Here is a 10,850-nt window from a genome sequence, read left to right on the forward strand (position 1 = left end):
CAGAGCATCTCAGGCCGAGATATGAAAAGGACTGAGGCAGCTGCCGAGGTGAGGGGGTCTGCCTGCCGTGGTAATAGCCATCTGCCTGCTCTCACCTTTAACTTTGTGTTGGCTGCGTTGGGGAACCAAATGGGGGCCTCTGATGAGAAAAACCAAAAATGCGAGGCAATAAGCGGGTGGCGGATACCCCATTCTCCTCTCCGACCCCAGGAGAGAAGCTCTCTTAAATCCCTGCAGGAGATCAGGTGAGCTTTGCAAAGCACTGTTTCATCAGAAGCCAAACGCTGAAGCAAGGGCAAGAATGACAAGAATGACAGAGTCTGCTCTGACACACAGGTGTTGACAGAGGAGGCATTTCTCACATGGAGTTTGTTCTTCTAAGGACAAATCTGCAACCTAGGTATCAAAAGAGACATGCAACCTGTGCAAGAAGCCACAGCAATTTGCCGCTCACAGCAGCCTGGAAGAGTCTCTCCCAGCCGAGGTCACATCAGCACAGCTTCGGCCGCTGCCTGGCCACATGGTTGAAGAATCACTTTTAACAGCAGCTCTTCGCTGCGAGGCCCTGACATTAGCATGAGCTAGTCTGCGCGCTTTTATGTGCATCTTCCGGGGGAGGGTCAGCGCTCTCACTCTGTTCTCCAAGCTTACAGTTACTCTTAACAGACTGAGAACCTTTGCTTTAGAGCAGGGGTGGGGAACCTTTTCTCTGCCAAGGGCCACTTAGATATTTATAGCATCATTCTCGGGCCACACAAAATTATCAACTTAAAAATTAGCCTGCTCTATTTGGTCAAACATTTAATTAACTTACCCTTAATGCCTTGGCAGGGCCAGATCAAATGATTTCGAGGGCCTTATATGGCCCGCAGGCCGGACGTTCCCCACCCCAGCTTTAGATAATGTGTGAACCTGATATATAACTGCAAACATGCCCAAATGAAGCTATTATCAGCAAAGATTTGGAGGGAGAAAAGGGCACAGAGGAGCACCTACTATGTGTTCCCGACTGCACGGGGCAGGACTCACAGGGAAGTAGGCAGACAGGAACTTGGCCTCCTGGAGCATGTAGACAACATGGGCTGAGAGTCAGAAGGATTTAAGTGACCCCTGTCCCCCTTAAACTTGGAAGTGGGAAATGAACTTCCAGCGGTTCAGTTGGTAGGATTTAGGGCTGGGCTGGAGGGAGGGTGGCTCCCTGGGGACAAGGGCTGGCTGTGGGCAGAGCCTGCAGGTGTGCATAGACACCCTGGGATGTGGGGACCCCTGAGCAGCACTGAGCCTGCCAGGACAGACACACTTGTGTCTCTGGAAGACAGACCTGTGACTCACAAGTTCAAGGCAGGAAGCCTGTGCCTCTAGACTTAATGCTCCTGTGGTGTGGCCAGGCTGCCTCCGCACATTAGCCAAGCCCCTCTGATGGGGTCTCATGGTTACCCCCCTTAGTTACCCCAAAGCACACTGAGCAGACAAAGCACTGGGACATTGGAACTAATTTGATATTTCAGAACAAATGATTGAAGTGTCCAGCATGGGAAAAATCAGAATACATCTCTGCACTTATCCTATGGCTGCAGTCTCTAAATTCTGCAAGGGGTGGGGCCACTGTACCCCTTAATGTGTGGGGCTCCCTTGGGTCCTGCTATGACCTTGGCTTCACTGATGGCAAGGCCAGGGTCCTCAAACAAGTGGGCCTCCCCATGCCCTTCCAGGTGCTGGAAGGCCTTTCTCAGGAGCTGGTGGGGTCTTGCCGTGGCCCTGCAGATGTAAAGACGCCATAGTTCTTTCCAGAATGTGATCTCGATGGCAGAAGGTGACTAGTGCAGGACCACTCTCCCCACCTGGTGCCCAACGCCCACTTCCCCCATTTCCCAGGGGATCAAGCCTACCTTCTGATCTCTCTCTGGAATTTTTTGATCAGTCCCATCTGCCACACCCCAAGATGATTCCAGTAAGGGAAGCAAGGGGACCTGAGACCAGGGCTGCTGGCCTCTTTCCAGAAAGATCAGACTCTGCCATTCCCTGACCTCCCTCTTGTCCTCATGGCACCTCTTTCCCTGTATGACATTCTCCCACCCAAGGAACGCCTCCCTGGCCCTGTGGCTTTTCATGTCCCCCAAGTGCAATGAGGCTGTTACCTTGCTTCAGTCCCTGATATTTACCTGCCCCATTTTCCATCCCATCACTGCCTGGCTGAATGATGGAGGTTTGGAGAGAAGTTCAGAGCCAATGGCCTTATTTTGATTTACTGGCATGAGGAGTGACTCCTATCCACTGGCAGGGAGAGACAGGGATCTCCCCTGGGAGATCACCAAGGAAAACCAGCCTCCTGAACTTACCCCATGTCCTGACCTATGCTCAGTATTCCCCTCTAATGAAAACAGGTGACGATATTTTTTGGCTTCTCTCTCCTACATCATGCTCACCAGGTGGAGGAGTGAGCTCAGAGGCAGCTGGTGGGCCCTGGATCTGGTTCTCATCAAGACTCCTTCCAGCCCAGCTAGTGTGGCTCAGTGGCTAAGCATCAACCTATGAACCAGGAGGTCATGGTTTGATTCCTGGTCAGGGCATATGCTGGGGTTGTGGGCTTGATTCCCAGTGTGGGGCATGCAGAAGGCAGCCAATTGATGATTCTCTCATCATTAATTTCTCTCTCTCTCTCTTTCTCACTCTCTCTCTCTCTTCCTTCCTCTCTGAAATAAATAAAAATATATTTTAAAAAATACTACTTCCAGTCCACTTGCTCCCTGGTTGTTTTTAATGAGTTAAAGCCCAGAGTTTCAGATGAAAAAGAAGGGGAGAAGTGAAGAGCCAAAGACTCAGTGCAAGTTAAAGCAGGATTATTTATTTTAATGAGTCATTCATACCTACTTCCAGCGTAGCACCTTACACATTGTGGCTCATGTTTAGTTTCTCATTCATTTCTCGTCAAAGCCTAACAGTCCCTGGTTCTCTATGCATTCCCACAGCACCCTACTTCGGTGGGGTGGGGTGGGGTGGGGTGGGGTGGGGAGGCAGGGGTTCAGTAAGGCAAATGAATGTGGGCTCAGGGATTAACAATAGTTAAGTATTTGTGCACCTCCCCGGCCAGGTAACATGGTAGATAGTTTTTTATTTGGGCTGGCTGTGCCCTGATTTACCTCTGAGAATTACTTCTTCCACCTATGGGAAGCTGTTACAGTGCCTGCTTGTCCCTGGCCCGAGGGGAGGCATGAGAAACTTTTGAGGTCCATCAGACTCCCCTTCCCTGTCATCTGAAATTTGAGCAAAGTCATCACAAGAAACCTATTGAGCTCATTCATTATTCACAGCCCTGTCTCCAGGTGACCCTGGGGAGGCATTCTGTGTCTCAGACCCTTGATTCTGTGCTGCTTCCTGCCCATGGAGCTCCCAGTTCCTGCCCGTTCTGTCCTGGTTGCTGAGCCTTGTTCCCACGCTACTGAGAAGTCAGTGCATTTCTTTTTGGTCTACATTAGCCGGGGTTGGTTCCTATTGCTTATCACCCAAGGAGCCCTCACTCACGCCACATGGAACCTGTGCTTCTGAGTGTCCCTCAAGTCACACTTTGTTTCAGAATGTTGCCCCAAAGCTGTGCTGGAAGCCACTGAAGTCTTTCATCTACCCTGACTCTGCAGTAATTATTTCCTAGAACCCGCCCTTTTGGTTGCCAAGCCTATGTGGTCATTAGTTGATTGTGGTTTATAACATGGCTTTTGGCTTTTTCTTTTCTTTCTGAATTTTTTTAGTTCAATTCAGACTGAGCCAGTTCTCTCCACCCTGTCCCGGGGAACAGCCTGGCTTCCCAGGGGCTCCGCTGCTTGATGCTCCTCACACACACGCTGTGGAAATGCAAACTGGGACAGCAGTTTTGCAAACCAAATTGGAAAACTATAATCAAGAGCTTCTAACATCTTTTCCCCTGAATTGGTAATTCAATAAATTCAGGAATTTATTCTAAAGAGTTAGACAAGTTTAAAAATGTGTAAGCATATTTACTACAGTATTATTTTGTAGTAGCAAAAACTCTCCAGCAACTGGGAAACCGTTAAATAAACAATGGTCCATTCATATGATCCATTCAAAGAATACCCACAGTTTTGTAGGAGATTTAATACCGTGAAGAAAATCCTCACACTCTCTTGTGCACCCGGGGGAAACAGGCAGCACACGCTGCACAGGGTAATGTCCATTTGTTTTAGTCAGACTGCACAGGACTGCGCCACAACGACAGTGGGACCTCTCGGTGGGGTGTTATGGGTAGCTTAGTAGGTTGTAAACAACTTGAGGGTAGGAACTGTGCCTTAAGATTATAGCTTTAATTCCTAGCTCAGGTCCAGGCACATAGCTTTCTCCTAAAATAACGAATGAGTTTCTTTAAGTTTTTTCCATAGTATTGTTTTAAATAATGTACATTCCACATAAAATCAGAAAAAAAAAACCACTTGAGGTAATAAAGCTTTAGTGCATGAGGTTTATTGAAATCCTATTCATGCTTCAAGGTCCTGTGACAGTTTTTTGTTGTTGTTAATCCTCAAGTGAGGATATTTTTCCTTTGAGTTTTAGAGAGAGTAGAAGAGAGAGGGAAAGACAGAGAAATATTGAGGTGAGAGAAACACATTGATTGGTTGCCCACTGCATGAGCCCCGACCAGGGCCGGGCCGGGAGGAGCCTGCAACAGAGGTACACGCCCTTGACCGGAATCGAACCTGGGACTCTTTACCACAGGCCAACACTCTATCCACTGAGCCAAACTGGCTAGGACGTTTGGCAGTTTTAAAAAGTGGCAACAAATATTTGATTACTCCTTTCAAAGAGAGGTGAGGTCTGGGTCCCTTCCCTTTATATGGAACTGCTTCCAGCAATGAGCACAGTGGAAATGGTGCTCTGTGACATCTGAGGCTAGGTCAAGTAAGTCTATGCAGTTTTCACTGCTTTTGCTAAGAACATGGGTGTGAAAGCCCTGACCTCCTAGTAAGAGGTCGACCACCTGAGGCTGCTGTGCTGCAAAGGCCATCTGGGGGAGCTCTGGTCAACATTCCAGTTGCGTATGTCCTTCATCCCAAGCAGCTGGCACATGAATGAAGAAGCCATCTGGGCCCAGCCACGGTGGCCCAGTGGTTGAGCATCGACCTATGAACCAGGAAGTCATGGTTTGATTCCTGGTCAGGGCACATGCCCAGGTTGCAGGCTCCATCCCCAGTAGGGGGCGTGCAGGAGGCAGCTGTTCAATGATTCTTTCTCATCATTGATGTTTCTATCTCTCTCTTCCTCTCCCTTCCTCTCTGAAATCAATAAAAATATATGTTAAATTTTTTTTTAAAAAAGAAGCCATCCGGAAAGTGGATGCCTTTAGCCCCCTGTCCTTTGTGTCACTCCCTGCCAACTGGGGTTCAGACAGCTTGGAGCGGAGGCAAGCTGTTCACATTGTGTCCACCCAAATTCCTGATGCACAGACAGCCTGAGCATTATAATACGGGGTGGTTTCACACCACTAAGATGGGAGTGGTTTGTTAGACAGCGGTAGATACCAAAATGGTCTTACTCAAATTTCTCCTTCTCTGAAACCAGCCCCGATCCCTCCTGTCTTCCCACAATCCTAAGCCCAAAATTAGAATTAGTCATTCTTGTCTGCAAAAGCCGTTTTTTACACCTATGCCAGTGTCCTGACTCATCTTGTCTTTCTCTAGGCGATGCGTTCCTTAAAGGAAGCAACTCCTTGAGACATTTTTGTGTCCTTAAAGCACCCAGCACAGTACCCAGCACAGTGAATCTAATTGAGGGTCCTTCTATTCTCTTTATGCCACTAGCATCATGCACGATAGAGATGGAAATTGACAGAAAAGCCAAACTGGTGTGTATGTCAGGCGCTCATGGAATTCTGGCTGTCTCCATGTTTCTGGGCTGCAACTGGATGTTCACCGGGGGATGGCATTATGCCTGCAAACCCTCCCAACGCCTCAGTCCATTTGGGCTGCCATAACAAACTACCACAGATTGAGTGGCTTCAACGTCAGAAGTTTATTTTCTCACCGTCTGGAGGCTGCAAGTCCAAGATCAGGGTGTTGGCAGGGTTGATTTCTTCCGAGGCCTCTTTCCTTGGCGTGTAGTTGGCAAGTCTCCTCACTGTGTCCTCCCAGGGTCTTTCCCCTGCACATGCACATCCTTGTGTCTCTGCCTCTCCTTTGGAGGACAGTGATCTTATTGCGTTAGGTCTTACCCTGGTGACCTTATTTAAATTTATCTCTTGAAAGGCCAGATCTCCAAATGCCGTCCCATTAGGGATTAGGACTTCAACATCTGAATTTGGGGTGGTGGGCAGGGAGCACAGTCAGTCCATAACACCAAGGGACACAGTGAATTCTGGGTGATGTTGACTGTCCCTGTCGTTGTAGATGTCAGTGAAAGAAATGAATGAGCACAGCGATCCAAATTCTATCCGCAGACACGTTCCTGGTTGCAAATTCCAGGCTTCTGCTATTCTTGCTCCCTCGGCCCTTTAAATAACGGCCTGCTTCGGTAATAGAAGTCTGTGACAACCTGCCCTTCTCGACAGTCAATGACAAGATCTAATTTCAGGTGGGTTTTGTTCGTTAGCTTGCTTTTTGTTCGGTGTTCAAGGAAACCTCAAACAAATCTTCTTCAGTATCATTGTCGGCCACAACACAGCGATGGTGGCCAAGTGACGCAGGACGTGTCGTTGTGTGCAGGAGGCATTCATCCATCACAGCTCTGCCGGTTTACTGAGGCTGAATGAAGTGCATCGGGAAAGGAGCCTGGGAGAGAAATTGCTGTAAGCAGTGGGAGGATGATTTAAGGACATGCAGGAGTGCCAAGAGCTAGGGTGACTAGTAGCTGCTCTTTATAATTTTCTTATCAAATTAATTCCTAGCAACTTCCTTTTTCGTCACTGTCTATTTTTATCATTTTATATCATATTCTCAAAACGAGAGAGAGAGAAAAAGAGGGAGAGAAAGACAGAGAGAGAGAGAGAGAGAGAGAGAGAGAGAGAGAATGAGAAACACAATCTCCTACTGAGTCTAATTGGATTGGGGACTATTTTATGCCCATATCTGTGAGCTACACGTGCTGAATAAAGCATGGAGCAAATATTCAAGGTCACACACTTACCCTTTGCAATTCAAATTCAAGTGCACCCATCTTGCATTTTTTGCCCCTTGTTTTCAGCTGGTCTTTGTGACACTACCTTATTGTCAAACCAGCCCTCTCCCACCCCTCCCCCCACCTCATGTGACTGCTTAAGGAAGGAGAAAACATTTCTTGTTCAGATTCATGAGATCACTAATGCGCACGCTCCACACGGATCCATCAGCTCTCATTTTCACATAATGTAGCGCATTGACACAATTACCACCGGCCGGTGTGGAGTGTTCGAACATTAAAAAGTTCTTTAGGTGAAAATCAGTTCTGACATACATTTTATCTGCCGGTTGAAACTGGAAAGACTTCTGTTCCAATCTGTGAGAAGTCTCTATCCCTGCTCAACACTCTAAAGCCCTTAAGATTTTATCTTCCTTGAGTCGTCTAAAGGTAGGAAGAGATCCAATTTGCTAAAAGTCCTTGTCTTTGACACAAAGACAAATACCCACTCCTGCGCTGTACTTCACCAAGCAATGATTCATGTTAAAAAAAAAACCTGTCAGGATCATGAATTCTCCAGATAAAGTGAACTTTCTTCATTCATTTCAGTGTGTTCTCTCTCTCTGCGGCTTCACTTCAGAAAAGAGGTATAATTACTATCTTTATGAGTCAGACTCACAGCCCTGCACCTGTTAGGAAATTAAAAAACACTTCCCCCACATCACATTACAAAGGGAGGCCCATTGTTTTCTTGCAGTTGCGGGTGTTCACTCCTGTGACAAAATGACTATAGTGGAGGCTTTAAAAGACATAGTGATAATGAGAAACAATGATAGAGACATTTCCAAATGCCAATACATAAAGATAGTAACTTGAACTTGGTAAACTCCGATTTTTATTTTTTTGATTGTTCATAGATTAATAAAAGAGGGTCTGTTTCTCCCAAGCATGACAAAGCAGAAGATGTAGGTAGTTCAGAATTGTTCTCTTGAAACAGACCTCAGGTAGTTCCTTAGGCATTAGATATGGAATTCAGTCCATGCTAACTAAGGAAGGTGATTCAATATGTTTGAGTCTGTTATTGACATAAAGATTAAAGAATAACTGTAAGTAAAACTGACATCATGACTTAAAAACTATCCAGCTCAGGAAGGGGCAGGGTGTGATAAAAAAATTACCCAGTAATTTCTTGTCTAAATGCTGTATAAAGAGATAGAGGTCAAAATACTATTGTTCTGCCGATGACAGGTGTAGTGTTTGATCCTGACTCCAAACAAAAGACAGCTTTACAGTGTCAACTCTCTCAACCCAGCCACACTTTCCCTATGACTTCAAAGGGTGTTTCTGTATAAGACTAACTTGAAATGCAGTTTGCATTAGAAATACATGTTGCACAGTCACAGATTGCTGGGGTACTACAGGGAGAGCTCTGCGAACACTCACCCCAGCCCAGCTTACAGGTAACATTTCCAGGCCTCCCATGCACACCAACAGGGAAAAGCAAACAGTAGAGAGGTGGTACTTGCCCTTGGCCAGTGGTGGTAGTATAAGGGAAACAGAGTTGGAAATGCCTAGAAAATTAAGGATAGTGATACAGTTTTGTCCTTTTAATTTGGGCTTTTTTGAGTGAAGTTTTTTCCTAATTGTTTTCAATCTTTTTTAAAAAATTGATTTTACAGAGAGGGAGAGAAGGAAGGAGGGAGGGAGGGAGGAAAAGAGGAAGAGAGAAAGAGAGAGAGAGAGAGAGAGAGAGAGAGAGAGAGAGACATTGATTAAACCTGTAACTTGGGTACATGCCCTAATCAGGAATTGAACCCCCACCGTTCAGTGTATGGAATTTTATGCTTACATCTTTATAGGAACTCTTTTTAAAATATATTTCATTGGTTTTTTTACAGAGAGGAAGGGAAAGGGATAGAGAGTTAGAAACATTGATCAGCTGCCTCCTGCACACCCCCTACTGGGCATGTGCCTGCAGCCAAGGTACATGCCCTTGGCCGGAATTGAACCTGGGACCCTTCAGTCCGCAGGCTGACACTCTATCCACTGAGCCAAACCGGTTTGGATTAGGGCTATAGGAACTCTTTGAGACCTGGGTTAAGATTGAATTCTTCCAGAAAAGATTTGCATTTGCTCCTCCCAGTTGATCATACAAACATTCTGGGAGCAAAAAAACACACATAGGCACACTCTGCTCCCCCGTCACCCCCAACACACACACACACACACACACACACACACACACACACACACACACGAAAATAAAGCACCGTGAGTTGCTGGCAGAAACAGTAGGCAGCAAAATCAGATCTGTAAAGATGATCAGACACAGAACACAAAATAAGCATGTTTGATATGGTAAAGAAATAAAAGTTTGGGAACAAGGCATAAGAGAGAAATTTTAAAAAATCAAGCAGATTGAACACAAGTTGAATAAAATTTTCAACTTTTTCTATTTACCTTTTTAAGAGGTAAATTTAAATAAATTCATCAGGGTAAGACCTAATGCAATAAGATTATAAGCCAAGGAAAGAGGCCTCGGAAATGATAGAAATGAAAAATGCAGAAAGATTATGAGGCCAAGTGGAGGAAGATCTGAGATGCAAGAATAAATGGTGAGCAAAGAAACTGATAAATATGTTGGGTAAATCTAAAGAAGTGTTTACTACATATAACTAATAATAACAATGTCTAATTTGTAAGGTTACACAAGCAAGATGCAATTCAAATATTAGTACTGGTCAAAATACAATAGAAATTGGAACGGGGTGAAAACTGTCATTGAAATGTTCTGAGCTTCTTGCATTGTTTGGATGGAGCATCAGAAGTGAAGTCAGCACACGGAAATGTCTAGGGTAACTCCTAAAAATAGACATAGAGATCATTGTTTCCAAAAGAGCACAAATAGTGGAGAGAGAAGGAATAATAGGCAAAAGAAGAAAAGAAAAAAATAACATCTATTCACAAGATGGCAAGAAAGTGTGGGGGGAGGGTAGAGAAATGGAGAGCACGTAATACGATGGAAGAGCAAAGATGGTATTAAGATCCTCTTCTCTCAAACAAAACAATGGGAGTCTGTCCTCTCTAAAATGATGGGTGTTAATTTCATCCTGATATTAACAATGAAAAATGAGCATGAGTGACCTTTGAGAATAAAAGGCTTTAACCCACAAAGCAACTTTAAGTTTTGAAGACCTACACCTCAAAAAGGGACTTTTATAAGGCAATTTCTAGGAGCACTCTGATGATTACTAAATTTAGAACATATTTTTATTCTCGTAGATTTTGGCCTTGGACTTTATCTGGAGAGTTTTTTCCTTGTGAATGGCTACATCATCTGTTCTTTCTCTTTCCTTTTGTACCAGTCTTCATACTTTTTCTCCTTTGTATTTAGAAGGACCTGCTTTTTAAAGGCTACAGCTAGGACACCATATTCTAGAAATAAATCAGAAAGCACAGGACCTAAAGACTTAATACAGAAAATGACACATTTTGGAAAAGGGTTATAATATTCTGCTTCTGCAGGATGTTACATAGCTTCCCAAAGCATCCTTTTCAGAGTCTGCATCCATCCTTCATGCAGGTCTGTTTTGTTTTCCTACATGATACTTTCTTTCCTTCATTCTATAATGCTTTATCCAGAGGGTTTAGATATGATGAGATGAATGAATATTTAATGTTTCCTTTTACAATTAACAACAAAGAAGTAGATGCAGTAAAAATTAATTGCTCTTATTTACTTTTTATTAATA

Source organism: Myotis lucifugus, unplaced genomic scaffold (assembly GCF_000147115.1).
Source record: "Myotis lucifugus unplaced genomic scaffold, Myoluc2.0 scaffold_70, whole genome shotgun sequence".
In the NCBI taxonomy this organism is placed as follows: Eukaryota; Metazoa; Chordata; class Mammalia; order Chiroptera; family Vespertilionidae; genus Myotis; species Myotis lucifugus.